We start from the raw sequence: 15,536 nt of genomic DNA, 5'->3' as shown, positions 1-15,536 counted from the left end.
GGACTGATTTTTCTTCGCGGAACCTATTGGATTCAGCTGCTTGGAGGTACCTTTATGTCCATTACTTTGGGGGCGGCAACAAAGCTTCTTGATGATATGATGATAAATTACTCTGAATGGCACACGGAAAGAGCTCCACAAGGTAAGAAGGTAAATTCGTTGAAGAAACCTCCTCCTTGAGTGATAAGATTGATGCTATTATGTCTATGCTTGTGAATGGTAGATCTAATGTTGATCCTAATAATGTTCCTTTAGCTTCATTGGTTGCCCAAGAAGAACATGTTGATGTGAATTTCATTAAGAGAAATAATTTCAACAACAATGCTTATAGGAATAATTTGGGTAACAACTATAGGCCATATCCTGCTAGTGGTAATGATTATGGTAATTCTTATGGTAGATATGAGGAAAAGATGCTAGAAATTGAAAGATCCACTAAGATCTTTATGCAATCACCATATGAGAAAAATCAATTGTTTACTAAAACTATGAATGAACAATCTACCTTGTTGAAAAATATAGGAAATCAACTTGAAAATTTGAATATGGAGATTTCGGGTTTACAAACTAAGATTTCAAATGCTGAAAACCAAATCTCATACATGTCTGCGTCACAATCTTCCTTAATTAATAAAATGGCTGCTAAACCTGATGATATTGATAATAAAATTGTTACTACAGCAAATGCCATCCAAGTTCGAATTAATGAGAATATTAGATTGATGGCTGAATTGCATGCTAGGTGGGAAAGAGAAGAAAATGAAAAACTTGCTAAAGAGAATAATGTAGCTAAAGTTTGGACTATTACCACCACTAGTAATGTTAATGATTCACATGTTGCTACACCTCCTACTATCAATGGTAAAATAATTGGTGTTGGCAATGTTTCTACTCCTAGCTAGTGCAAAGGGTGCAAAATTGCCTGAAACTGCTAAAACTGCTGAAATTGATAAAACTGCTAAAAAATTTCAAAATATTGGGGACAATGATCCCATTGCTGTAGATCATAATGGTTTAGACTTTGATGATTGTCACATCTCTGAAGTTATAAAGTTCTTACAAAAACTTGCTAAAAGTCCCAATGCTAGTGCTATAAATTTGGCCTTTACAAAACATATTACAAATGCTCTCATAAAAGCTAGAGAGGAGAAACTAAAACTTGAGACTTCTATTCCTAGGAAGTTAGAAGATGGTTGGGAGCCCATCATTAAGGTGAGGGTCAATGATTTTGATTGTAATGCTTTATGTGATCTTGGTGCAAGTAATTCTGTTATGCCTAAGAAAATCTATGATATGCTTGACTTGCCACCATTGAAAAATTGTTATTTGGATGTTAATCTTGCTGATAATGCTATAAAGAAACCTTTGGGGAGGATTGATAATGTTCATATTATGGTTAACAATAACCTTGTCACCGTTGATTTTGTTGTCTTGGATATTGAATGCAATGCATCTTGTCCCATTATATTGGGAAGACCTTTTCTTCGAACTGTTGGTGCTACCATTGATATGAAGGAAGGTAATATTAAATATCAATTTCCTCTCAAGAAAGGTATGAAACACTTCCCTAGAAAGAAAATGAAGTTACCTTATGATTCTATTATTAGAACAAATTATGATGTTGATGCTTCATCTCTTGATAATACTTGATACACACTTTCTGCGCCTAGCTGAAAGGCGTTAAAGAAAAGCGCTTATGGGAGACAACCCATTATTTTACTTCTGCACTTTGTTTTATATTTGAGTCTTGGAAGCTGTTATTACTGTAGCAACCTCTCCTTATCTTTATTTTATTGCATTGTTGTGCCAAGTAAAGTCTTTGATAGTAAAGCCAATACTAGATTTGGATTACTGCGCAGGAACAGATTTCTTGCTGTCACAAATTTGAGCAGTAGTCTATGTAGAATATTTATAAAAATCTGCCAATTTACGTGCGTGATCCTCAGATATGTACGCAACTTTCATTCAATTTGGGCATTTTCATCTGAGCAAGTCTGGTGCCTCTTTAAAATTCGTCTTTACGGACTGTTCTGTTTTGATAGATTCTGCCTTTTATTTCGCATTGCCTGTTTTGTTATGTTTGATGGATTTCTTTGTTCCATTAACTTTCAGTAGCTTTGTGCAATGTCCAGAAGTGTTAAGAATTATTATGTCACCTCTGAATATATGAATTATGCACTGACCCTCTAATGAGTTTGTTTTGAGTTTGGTGTGGAGGAAGTTTTCAAGGGTCAAGAGAGGAGGATGATACAATATGATCAGGAAGAGTGAAAAGTCAAAGCTTGGGGATGCCCCCGTGGTTCATCCATGCATATTTTAAGAAGACTCAACCGTCTAAGCTTGGGGATGCCCAAGGCATCCCTTCTTCATCGACAACTTATCAGGTTCCTCTAGTGAAACTATATTTTTATTCCGTCACATCTTATGTGCTTTACTTGGAGCGTCTGTTTGTTTTTGTTTTTGTTTTTGTTTGAATAAATCGGATCCTAGCATTCTTTGTTTGGGAGAGAGACACGCTCCGCTGTTTCGTATGAACAAATATGTTCTTAGCTTTACCTTTAATGTTCATTGCGAAAGTTGGACTATTTCATTCATTGTTTTATGGTTGGAAACGGAAAATGCCGCATGTGGTAAATGGTTTAATGTCTTGAATAATGTGATACTTGGCAATTGTTGTGCTCATATAGATCTTTTTTAAGCTCTTGCATCATGTACCTTGTACCCATTAATGAATAACTACATAGAGCTTGTTAAAATTTGGTTTGCATGATTGATCTCTAGAGTCTAGATATTTTCTGGTTGAGGTGTTTGAACAACAAGGAGACAATGTAAAGTCTTATAATAGTTACAATATGTTCATATGTGAGCTTTGCTGCACCTTTTATACCTGAGTTTGCTTCAAACAACCTTGCTAGCTTAGTCTTGTATTGAGAGGAATTCTTCTCATGCATCCAAATCCTTGAGCCAATAACCATGCCATTTGTGTCCACCATACCTACCTACTACATGGTATTTCTCCGCCATTCCAAAGTACATTACTTGAGTGCTACCTTTAAAATTTCTATTCTTTGTCTTTGCAATATATAGCTCATGGGACAAATAGCCTAAAAAACTATTGTGGTGAAGAATATGTACTTATGTGTCTTATTTCTTAATAAGTTGCTTGTTGAGCGGTAACTATGTTTCTGGGGACGCCATCAACTCTTTTACCTTTGTTGAATATCATGTGAGTTGCTATGCATGTTCGTCTTGTCCGAAGTAAGAGCGATTTTCATGATCAAATGGTTTGAGTATGCATACTGTTAGAGAAGAACATTGGGCCGCTAACTAAAGCCACGATTCATGGTGGAAGTTTCAGTTTGGACAATTAATCCTCAATCTCTTATGAGAATATTATCTGTTGTTCAATGCTTATGCATTAAAGAGGAGTCCTATGTTGTCCCGGTATGGATGTCTAAGTTGAGAATAATCAAAAGCGAGAAATCCAATGCGAGCTTTCTCCTTAGACCTTTGTACAGGCGGCATAGAGGTACCCCTTTGTGACACTTGGTTGAAACATGTGCTATGCAATGATAATCCGTGTTAATCCAAGCTAATTAGGACAAGGTGCGAGCACTATTGGTATACTATGCATGAGGCTTGCAACTTATAGGATATCTTATACATAACACATATGCTTTATTACTACCGTTGACAAAATTGTTTCTTGTTTTCAAAATGAAAAGCTCTAGCACAAATATAGTAATCAATGCTTCCCTCTCGCGAAGGGCCTATCTTCTACTTTATTGTTGAGTCGGTTTGCCTATTCTTTCTATCTTAGAAGCAAACACTTGTATCAACTGTGTGCATTGATTCTTACATGTTTACTTATTGCACTTGTTATATTACTTTGTGTTGACAATTATCCATGAGATATATATGTTGAAGTTGAAAGCAACCGCTGAAACTTATATCTTCCTTTGTGTTGCTTCAATGCCTTTACTTTGAATTTATTGCTTTATGAGTAACTCTTATGCAAGTCTTATTGATGCTTGTCTCGAAAGTATTATTCATGAAAAGTCTTTGTTATATGATTCATTTGTTTACTCATTATCTTCATCATTGCTTCGAATCGCTGCATTCATCTCATATGCTTTACAATAGTATGATCAAGATTATGATAGCATGTCACTTCAGAAATTATCTTTGTTATCGTTTACCTACTCGAGGGCGAGTAGGAACTAAGCTTGGGGATGCTTGATACGTCCCAAACGTATCTATAATTTCTTATGTTCCATGCTACTTTTATGATGATACTCACATGTTTTATACACATTATATGTCATTCTTTATTATGCATTTTCCGGCACTAACCTATTGACGAGATGCCGAAGAGCCGATTGTCTGTTTTCCGCTGTTTTTGGTTTCGTAAATCCTAGTAAGGAAATATTCTCGGAATTGGACGAAATCAACGCCCAGGGTCCTATTTTTCCACGAAGCTTCCAGAAGTCCGAAGAGGAAACGAAGTGGGGCCACGAGGTGGCCACACAACAGGGCGGCGCGGCCCAAGCCCTGGCCGCGCCGGCCCACTGTGTGGGCCCCCCGTGACGCCCCTTGACCTGCCCTTCCGCCTACTTAAAGTCTTCGTCGCGAAACCCCCAGTACCGAGAGCCACGATAAAAACCTTCCAGAGACGCCGCCGCCGCCAATCCCATCTTGGGGGATTCAGGAGATCGCCTCCGGCACCCTGCCGGAGAGGGGAATCATCTCCCGGAGGTCTCTTCATCGCCATGATCGCCTCCGGATCGATGTGTGAGTAGTCCACCCCCGGACTATGGGTCCATAGCAGTAGCTAGATGGTTGTCTTCTCCTCATTGTGCTATCATGTTAGATCTTGTGAGCTGCCTATCATGATCAAGATCATCTATTTGTAATCCTTCATGTTGTGTTTGTTGGGATCCGATGAATATTGAATACTATGTCAAGTTGATTATCAATCTATCATATATGTTATTTATGTTCTTGCATGCTCTCCGTTGCTAGTAGAGGCTCTGGCCAAGTTGATACTTGTGACTCCAAGAGGGGGTATTTATGCTCGATAGTGGGTTCTTGCCTCCATTAAATGCTGGGACAGTGACGAGAAAGTTCTAAGGTTGTGGATGTGCTGTTGCCACTAGGGATAAAACATCGATGCTTTGTCTAAGGATATTTGTGTTGATTACATTACGCACCATACTTAATGCAATTATCTGTTGTTTGCAACTTAATACTGGAAGGGGTTCGGATGATACCTGAAAGTGGACTTTTTAGGCATAGATGCATGCTGGATAGCGGTCTATGTACTTTGTCGTAATGCCCTGATTAGATCTCATAGTACTCATCATGATATATGTATGTGCATTGTTATGCCTTCTTTATTTGTCAATTGCCCAACTGTAATTTGTTCACCCAACATCTGTTTATCTTATGGGAGAGACACCACTAGTGAACTGTGGACCCCGGTCCTATTCTTTACATCTGAAATACAATCTACTGCAATTGTTCTTTACTGCTCTTCGCAAACTATCATCATCTTCCACACAATACGTTTAATCCTTTGTTTACAGCAAGCCGGTGAGATTGACAACCTCACTGTTACGTTGGGGCAAAGTTCTGTGATTGTGTTGTGCAGGTTCCACGTTGGCGTCGGAATCCCTGGTGTTGCGCCGCACTACACTCCGCCACCATCAACCTTCAACGTGCTTCTTGGCTCCTACTGGTTCGATAAACCTTGGTTTCTTTCTGAGGGAAAACTTGCTACTGTATGCATCACACCTTCCTCTTGGGGTTCCCAACGGACGTGTCGATTGCACGCATCAATGGGTTGCCGCGTTGGAGATGCCCTTAGGACACCTCTAGCGGGCTGATCCAGACGATTCTAGGTTGTCCGTATCGGTCCGCGCGGACCGGCGGACAGCCTGCGGACGCTCCAGCGGGGCGGCGCAAATGGATCGACCTGTCTACCCCGATGCATCCGCGCCTCAAATTTGGGCAACTGATGCGTCGGCGCGGACAACGAGCGTGTCCTCCTGTGTCCGCCCGCATGCATCTTGGGCCCGCATGGAAGCTACCCAACGGTCTTCCCACTCTTGTCATAATTGAAGTACTATGGCCACACCGCCTGACGCCTGCGCTCCTACTCTAGCCGCGATGCCCGACGCCTGCGCTCCTACTCTAGTCGTGCCGCCCGACGCCTACGCTCTTATTCTGGCCACGCCGCCTGACATCCATCAATGTCGGTGTTTCGTTCTACGCGCTGACATCCAATGCTCTTGACCTTTATAAGCAGGCAAACATCATTTTCTTCCACCAGCTCTCATCTTCCATTGCCCACCACCACCACCAGCACAACATCTCTGCAGCCATGGCCGGTGGCATAGGCTCGAGGGGAGGGCGCCTAGCACGGCCTCCAGGGGCCATCGACTGGGAGAGGCCGCAGCCGAGGCCGATGAGGAGGAGGTAGCAAGAGAGGCCAGAGTCAGCCCCCAGTGACAATGTCGTCGCCATCATCGCCCGATCCGGTCGACATCGACCTCTCCGACTTCGAGTTTGGCGTGACCATCCACCAGGGCACGAGCTGGGACAGGTAGTGCCTGCCCCATTGGTTCGCCTCGATCGTCGACGGGCAAGAGCCCCACCATTTCCTCCTACGTGTATCCGGCGGCGCGACATTTCTGTGGCCCGCGGAGGTGGCGTTCGATGGCGAGGGGCAGATGTTCCTCTATAAAGGCTTGAGGCGCTTCGCCCGCTCACATGCCATCGATGTCGGGCACTTCGTCGTCTTCAAGTACAACGACTACGACGAGTTTAGCGTCAAGGCCTTCGACGAGACCATGTGCCGCCGCCACTACCACTCCGACTAGGACAACTAGGCGACGCCAAGATGAAGATGATGTAGTTTCTACTATGTTTTTATTAAATTTCAATTTGCTTCAAGCAAATCTGCAATATGTATGCAACAATGGTGAAATGAGAATGCAAGATGGTTTGACCAGCTCCGGACCGAATTGGTCGCCCCGCTGGACGCGGTGTCCGGGTCAGATGGACCGGGCGACACATCCTGCCCGCTGGCCGACCCAAACAGATAAAAACGAACCGTTTAAGTCCTCGATTTGGGTCGGCCCGGTGGACATGCCCTTAAAAGCGTCAGCCAGAGCCATCAAGCTGGGGCGCGTTTGGTAGCCTGCATGACCCTTGGCTCGCATCGGCCCAACTTTTTTCGACCTGTTTGGTTACCTGGCCGAGGCCGTGTTCTTGCACGAACCGATTCTCAAAGCACCCTTGGGCCACGCAGTGGAGGAACGCCCGGTTCTGCCGTTTCTAGCGAGCCACCCCCGTTTCCGCAGAAGTGGGGAACGCGGCGTCCTTGCAGAGCCACCTCGGGAGATGGCGGGAGCTCACGCGGTACGGCGAAATCTCGGCGGGATGAATTCGGTTACCGCGCTTGAAGTTTGGCCACCGTATATAGAGGTGGCTCTCTCACCGGAAAATCCAAATCCCCCACTTCCCCCCATTTCGAGCTCATCCACCGTTCCCGATCTAGCGACATGGCCGACTCTACCTCACCCGCACGGTCGGCGAGGCTTGCAGCAGCGATGGCGGCTGTGGCTAACTTGCTGGCCAGGGCTATCGATTTCATTGTAGACAATGAAGCAGAGTATGCCGTCTACCATAAGGTGCAGCCATCGGAGAGGAGGAGCTGGCTTAGGACCTCGCTCCTCAACCAGTTTCTTGCTTAGTGCTTCTGCTTCATTTGTCATGATCCGCTGTTTTTGTAAGGTGATCTTTTATCCCTCCATTAGCTAGGACTTGCTACAATCTGATCCCCGGTCTGTAATGATGAACTTGTTCGAGGTGGTATATACTAACCCCTCGTGTGATGAACCTGTGATGCATCACGAAGTTGTTGTTTCGCTCGTGATGTATCGCCCACTAAGTAGTTGATGTGTATTACCGGCATTTTTTGTGATGAACTAAATCTGATGTGTCTTGTTATTCAGTACTTGGTAACCTCACCACTCTAAGTGAAGGGGTTACCACAGCACTGAGCTATCTACAACCAAACAGGTTGTGAGCTGCACGAGCAGGGAAGAAAATACTGTAAACGGGCAACCAAACGATGGGGCTTGGGTTCCTTCTCCGGCATGTAAAAGGCATTATAGGTTACCAAACGACCCAGTCTTTCATGGCCCATGGCCCACTAGCGACGCGCATGTGAGCCAATCTCGCAGGCGCAGTGAGCCACGAATTAGATACAGGCTACCAAACGCGCCCTGATGAATTGTGCTATGTAAACTAGCACTTGGTCCGGGGGATTGGGCGAAAATGAGACAGGAAAGGGATCCTCCCCCAGCAAATAGGATAACGCAGGGGGGTGCCGTCGTCCGCACAATTCTCCCCCTCCTCCCCTCTCTCCCTGCTACAGTACTCAAGAGCATCTCTCTCCGCTCCGGGCCGAACCAAAGCCCTCCTCGGCGACTCTATCGTCGGGGGGATGCGGAGGGGAGGTTCCGGAGCTATTCTGTGTATATTAGGTCTAGGTGTAGGGAAGTTTTTTCCTGTATGGCGTCTTGGAGTAGAGGATCAGGTCTGTTCGGCCAGATCTGGTGCGTTCTGCTGTTGCTTTTCGTCGCCGGCGTTCATTATCATGGGCGGTCGTGTGAGGAGAAGCTGCACACAGAGATCTCCGTCAATAAAGCCGTGGTATCGAGCTACCTCGTCGTGGTGCCTTCGCGCGGCTCAGGGCGGTCGATTCAGAGCTCCGTTCATGTGCTTCCAGGGAGGAAGGACGGGAACAAGCTCTGTAATCTGAGCTCTTGCAAGATGCGCTGCCGTACCTTTCACTGCGGCACTGATGCGTTGGTGTTCTTCCTCTTGGCCGGCCTTGGTGGCGAGGGAGAGGGAGGGGCCGGCTTCAAGGCTGTTGGTGACAGGCCATGGCGTGAGGAGCTTCTGGAATCTGCGCTCCTCGTGGCGGTTCCCAAGCGGCGGCGTATGGCCGTTGCTATCTTGGGTCAGAGGATCGGCCCCGCCACTCTCGGCAGCTGGAGCTGCTCGAGCTTCTTCTTCCTCCTACGGAGGATCTTCCTCTGCCCTCAAGCGACCTCACAAGCTCATGCTCCCCCAAGTGGTTCCGTCCCCGGCGGGAGTAGGAGTGGCCGCGCATGGAGGCAGTTAGTCGTCGGCGTCATGCTTGGACCTGATCGCGTTTTCGTGATCTACTTTAGGGTGTTCTATGTAAAATTTCTGGACCATGTTGTATTTTCCCTTTTCTGTAAGGTCCTATCTGTATTTGTGCACCCACCGCCGATTTAATGCAGATTCCGGGTCCTTCAGGACCTTTTCCCGTCAAAAAAAAAAAGATAACGCAGGGGAGCGTCCGTGTATACGGTGCATATATAATTGGAGGAGGATATGAGCGGACGGAGTGGAGTAGCAAAGCAAAGCTCTCGCGGGAAAGCAAATGCCGGATTCCACTCGGCACTCTCATTGCTTTCTTGCCTACTTCGTGTTTCCTTTTCCTCGGATGCAGGCGGCTCGTCTCTATTATGGAAGTTTTTAATTCAAGGCCCCCTTTGAAATGAAGGAATTTCTGATTCACTCTTACATAGTGTACGGTTTATGTAGTGTTTCATGGGGAAAACTCTGAAGTTTCACAAAAGACTAACATTTTTATGAAGAAAAAGAAAAGAGAGTTGGCCGATTACGTAACGATAAACCAGCCGAAAGCAGGCCGAGATCAATTATTGTGTTCTAAAGAAATCCTCGCGATAACAAATCTGAGAATGGTGGTTCGAGCTTTTGCAGCGATGAGGATCTTGCTTGGTGATTCGAGATTCGTAGCAGAGGTATGCTACTGGGGGCGACACCAGAAAAAAATTTCAAAGTTTTACCAGCCGAGCCAGCCGTCGTGGCCAGCGTCGGTGGGATGGTAACGCAGTAGCTCGTGCGCCGCGAGGAGCACCGCCGGCGGGCTTGGCTGAATCCCTGAGCGCGCGCGTTAGAGGTGGCGGTAGCGGTGTAGGAGAGGGAGCCTTCTTGCTCCCGCAGGGGGGGGGGGGTAGGTAGAAGCGGCGTCATCGTTGTAGTTGTCGGAGAGAGGTACGCGGTTCCCGGTAGGCATGGATTGGACCCTGGAGGTGTTGCGGCGCCGCGCATGTAGGCTTCCAGCGTTGGTCATGGCGATGACAAACTTGAAAACGCAGCTTAGCCCCCCAATTGGCGCACCAGCTGTTGGGGGTTTCGTGTCTCGAGAGGAATACGGATACCTCGGCAGACCCTTGATGTTATTGAACATAGAGGGCTAAGGGCAACACTTCTAGATCTCACGGAACCACGGCGGCGCTAACAGAGCGGCGAGGCGACAACGAGCAAGCACAGCAGAAAGGGACACCAGTCTTACCCAAGTTTGTGGCCCTCGTGAGGAGGTAACACCCATATTCCTGCCTTCTATTGTATTGCATTGCGATGTGTCGCGAAGTACAAAGAGAGATTAAAGGCTGGAGTTTGAAGAAAACCCCGTTCCTACGGAACAGCCCCTCCACAATAAAGCTTGGGAGAGGGGTTAGCACAAACACGTGGAAGGAGGGTGCTAGTTGTCATCTACTGTACAAATGGACTTAGTCCATGCCCTGGGATAGGGGCACCGGTATAATAGAGTGGTTGTGGGTCGCAGACGCCCCTGCAGCGATGCACCTATCACGATGCTCTTTACGGAAAGGAGCAACGGCCACCTCGCTTTATGCAGGGGAGGATGGTGCCAGGGCTTCTATTATCTTCCGGTGCGGAGAGCGTGATTACCTCTCCAGCTACGTCGTGCCTCACGGCTTCCGTCACCATCTTCGTCTTCTTCCCCGCAGTGTCCACGCGGTGTGTGTCGCATCGTGGCCCAGCGTGGAGCCTCTTGAAGGCTCGGCGCGGACTCCTCGCGAAGGGGTCCTCGCGAGGGGATTGTCTTCTTGGAACCGCCAAGTGTTGACTTTCTCGCGAGGGTCTTCTCCTCATGAAGCTGAAAGGCGTCGTGGAGAGTAGGTTTCCTCGTGGTTATAAATGGGCCATTGTATGGACCGAGCAGCCAGCAGGTGAACCGTGGTACCTAGTATCACTACACTAACATAATCTGCTTGTTGGTTATAATAAACTGGGGAGGGATGAGAGGGAGCAAGGGTGTGTTCGGTTCCGGAACCAAGTGGAATGAAACGGAACCGTTACGCACCTAGAGTCAATTTTTGTGTTCGGTTGTGGAATGGAACGGAACCGAGTGGTTTCTCCAAAGGGAATATTCTCCCCATATGCGGAATGCATCCATTCCACCAAATCGATGGATTGTGGTGGAACGGCTGTTAATTAGCCGCTATTAATTATGAAGCAGTCCACTAATCAAAAATAATTAGCCGTTGTTAATTACGATTTTGAGATTAAACGGGCCATTTACCATTATTAATTACGATTTTGAGACAAAAGATTAAACTTTAACCTCATTCCGTCTACTCTCCCAATTCCTCCAACCGAACAAAAAATAATATTAATTATGATTTTGAGATAAAAAAATGCCATTAGGTCCTGTTAAGTACGATTTTGAGATTTAAAAGGCTATTTGCCATTGTTAATTATGATTTTGAGACAAAAGCTTATTTTAACCACATTCGGTTCTGCTCTCCAATTCCTCTAACCGAATAAAAAAGGGTACCATTCCGTTCCTTCTGTTTGTCGATAGAATCATTCCATTTCATCTCACGTCGTTCCAGAACCGAACACATCCCAAGAGTACCAATCAGTGCATGTGGCCTTCGTTTTGTCCCTTAAAAAAACAGCGCATGGATGCATCATGCGTGATAATGTGAGATTGAATAGGGAGTGGCATTTGCATATTGAGATCCCTTCAAACAAAGTACAACCCGGAGAAAAACTCCCGAGTAGGAACACTGTTTCTTCAGCGCCGATCTGCTGCCTGTTACTGCTCGCCTAGTCGAGTGATCCACGGTGGGCTTTTGAGTGCATGATGTAGGAGACAGGTCAACCGGCCGGCCCGTACCTCCCGCCTCATATTGAAAATGCAAACTGTAGCGCGCGCACGGATGCATATCATATTCCATCCATTCCGTACTGTACTACTACCTACCCTGTATACACGTAGTAGTCCATCAATTTGGCATCGATCAGACGATGTGTGCTGTCAACCCGGCCTCTGTTCTAGTTGACCGTAAGCTTAAGAGCATTGGGTTTGATCCAAACGAACTGAAAGTGTATGTTTATGTCAAACCTAACAGAAAATGGGTAAAACCTCATACTAGCGGTCAGGTTGTTCGCGTAGATTTTTTTTTTCGAAATGGGGGAAATATCGTCCAGCTTCTGCATCCAAAGGATGCACACGACTTTTTATTAGATTATTCACAAAACTTACAAGAACAATACAAAAGATCAACCTCGAAGCTACCACACTAAACCTACAGTGGGATGAAGGGGTGACAATACACTAACTCACATCATCCAAAAACTAAATGCCTTCCCAAACCGCCCAATAGCAGGTGAGAAGCACATCCAGTCAAGCAGACTCTCCGCGCACGCCAACGCACCCACCACAGAAGTTGCTACCTCCGTCTTCCTCGACTTCATCTTCAAGAGGATCATCGCATTAACCTTCCAAAACCTGCTGTCGATGCCACCATAACGCCAGACGACTCCACCATCCTACACGCATACCTCATACTAGCGGTCAGGTTGTTCGCGGAGATGCATTTACCAGATTTAGAAAGACAATGCATCGGCGTGGATGCACGGTGGACTGTTTTCTTCACACAGAATAACTTTTAATTAATTTTTTTGCGTAAAAATAACTATCTTGACACAGATGCATGGTTCAAGGATTAAATATACTAAGAGCATCTCCAGTCGCGTCCCCCAAACCGTCCCCCAAAGGGATTTGGGGCGCGCCGGACAAAAAAAGCGTTCCAGCCGCGTCCCCCAAAGCCCTTTTTTGTCCGGCGCGCCCCTATACGGTGTCCGGCGCCCCGAGCCCGTCCCCGTCCCACAGGCGACGCACCGGGCACGCCGGACACAACGAAAAGCGAGGCGAGGAGGCGCGGGGCCGACGCGTCAGCTGCACAGTTAATTTTAACCTAACCGTCGCCTACCTCGCGACGGAAGTTATTCGCGCGCAGCGGCATCTTTGCCTTAATGGCGACGGAGGGGCAGGCGAGACGTCTCGTCGGTGCTGCGCAGCCTCCACGCGTCGCCGGCGTTCGCACGCCACCGGCTCGTTCCCGCGCGATCTTCCCGCCTCTTCTCGTCTCGTTCCCGCGCTTTCTTCCCGACGCCGGCGTCTATAAAAGGTCTCCCGGCTCATCAATGGTAGCCACCACACCCCGCCGGCATCAAACACAGCCCTCGTCGCTCCACGGCCGTCTCCTCCGTCACCGGTGGCAATGGCGAACCGCCCCGGCGATGGCCACTTCCCTCCACCGCCGTCTCCTCCATTGACGAGCCGGCAGCGGCGTGCGGCACTCGAGGAGGCACTCGAGGAGGAGGCCCGCCGGCGGCGTGAGGCGCAGCGGACGGCGGATCTAGCGGCGTTCTCCGCCCTGCCTCCGCAGGCTGAGGAGGCCGCGGCGGCAGCGAGCGTGGCGAGGAGCAGCGGTGCGACACCGTTGCGGCGTTCGACGCCTCGAGCGGGACAAGAGGCGCGACGGCGCCGGTACCGGGAGGAGATGGAGCAGCGATGGGCTGACGAGCGCCGGCGCCGGCGCGATGAGCGGCGGCGGCTGTTCCGTGAACGGCGTGACTCGATCGAGCGCCGGCGGCGTGAGTCGATCGAGCTCCAGCCGACGAGCGGCGGCGGAGGAGCGTCGACAGCGGGAGTCGGCGCTTACGGCGCTATGGGGGAGGCGGGCGGAGCAGTTGGCGGCGGCCGACGCGTTTGCGGCGGCGATGATGGAGGCGCCAACAGATGTGGAGGAGGAGGCGCCAATGGAGGAGGAGGCCGAGGCGGAGGAGACCGAGGTGGAGGACGACGGCGACGACGACGGCAGTTCGGCTGGTCCGACGACGACGCCCCGCACCCGGACGAGACGGCCGATCAGCAACGCGCCCTCGTCGAGTCCTTCGAGTCGGAGAAGAAGCTCCGGGACGACGCCCGTGCCCGCGAAGAGCGCAGATTCTCGCGCCGTCGAGCTCTCCCTCCGGGCGGCCCGAGCGGGGAGGGCGGAGGAGGACTATCGGCGGGAGCGGCACCGTCTGGCCACCGCCCGAACGCAAGGAGAGGAGGCGCGCGCAGGAGGAGCTGCGGCGTAGGGGAGGCGACGACGGGCGGGGCCGTCGAACGCGCCGCCGGGCGGTCAGTAGCCTAGGTTTAGATGAAATCTAGCCGTTTTCATTCAAACTTTGTAATATATAATCGAAATTGAATGAAACCTTTATTTTCCTGCACAAATATTCATTTGGGGGCGGCGTTTGGGGACGCGGCTGGGGAGCGACGTCCCCCAAACGCGGCACGAACAAAACACGTCCCCCAAACGCTCGATCCGGCGCGGTTTGGGGGACGGTTTGGGGGACGCGACTGGAGATGCTCTAAACCGCCACGGCTATCTGATCACCGTCGTGCGGCCTACCACGCAGATGCTACTCGCAGTCGCCGCTGGCGTGCCATGGCCGGCAGGTAAATGCATGCTCGTCGCCGACTGGCTGACTCGCCGGCTGGCATCACGCGTGACAACGGCGAAGCTGCATTTGCTGCGTGCAGTGCAGAGTATTGTTACGAAGGGGCCAAAAGCAACTGGAGGAAGACGATGACCGCTGTCCTGGTAGCGGATTTGACGTACCTACTCGTACGTACATGACGCGCTTGTCCCATCGGTCGCCTGTATTTCATGGCGATTTACACAAAAATAACCCAAAAGTGGAAGAAAAGCACAGACTGACCCTCCGGCGAAACTATTTCACCAATCTAACCCTTTTGTGTGGCGCCCCTCCCATGGGCGCCACACATGCCCATGTGGCTCCCCTCCTGCCGGCGCCACACACCCAGCCGACGTGGCCCCCTCGCCGCTGAGCTGGTGCGCCCGTCCGACGTGGCAGCATGTGTGGCGCCCCTCCCAACGGCGCCACACATGCCAACTTATATCATGTTTTCGGTCGAAAACATCCGAGGGCTCCGGAACGTGCGGGACTTAGCCGTTTTGCGAGGCTCGATGTGTGGCGCCGACGCCACGGGCGCCACACTAGCATGTGTGGCGCCGATGCCATGGGCGCCACACATCCACTTAAGTGTGGCGCCCGCGCCCGCGCCCAGCCCGACGCAGCCAGTTTCTTCTCTTCTCTCTGTTCCTCCCAGGAAACCGCCGCCGCCGCCCGAGTCCCCTTCGCCCCCCCCACCAAATCGACCAAGCAATCGTCAGATCCGGCCGGCCAAGTCCTTCCTCCTCCATTCCTCAAGGTATTCCCCTTCGAATCCCTCACATTCATCCACTAATTTCATAGATCTTGCTAGATTTGCACATGAACCCTAGACATGGAAACTAGAT

Source organism: Lolium rigidum, chromosome 6, assembly GCF_022539505.1.
Source record: "Lolium rigidum isolate FL_2022 chromosome 6, APGP_CSIRO_Lrig_0.1, whole genome shotgun sequence".
Taxonomy (NCBI): domain Eukaryota; kingdom Viridiplantae; phylum Streptophyta; class Magnoliopsida; order Poales; family Poaceae; genus Lolium; species Lolium rigidum.
The sequence above is the reverse complement of the archived record's forward strand: the minus strand, read 5'-3'. Positions refer to the sequence as shown.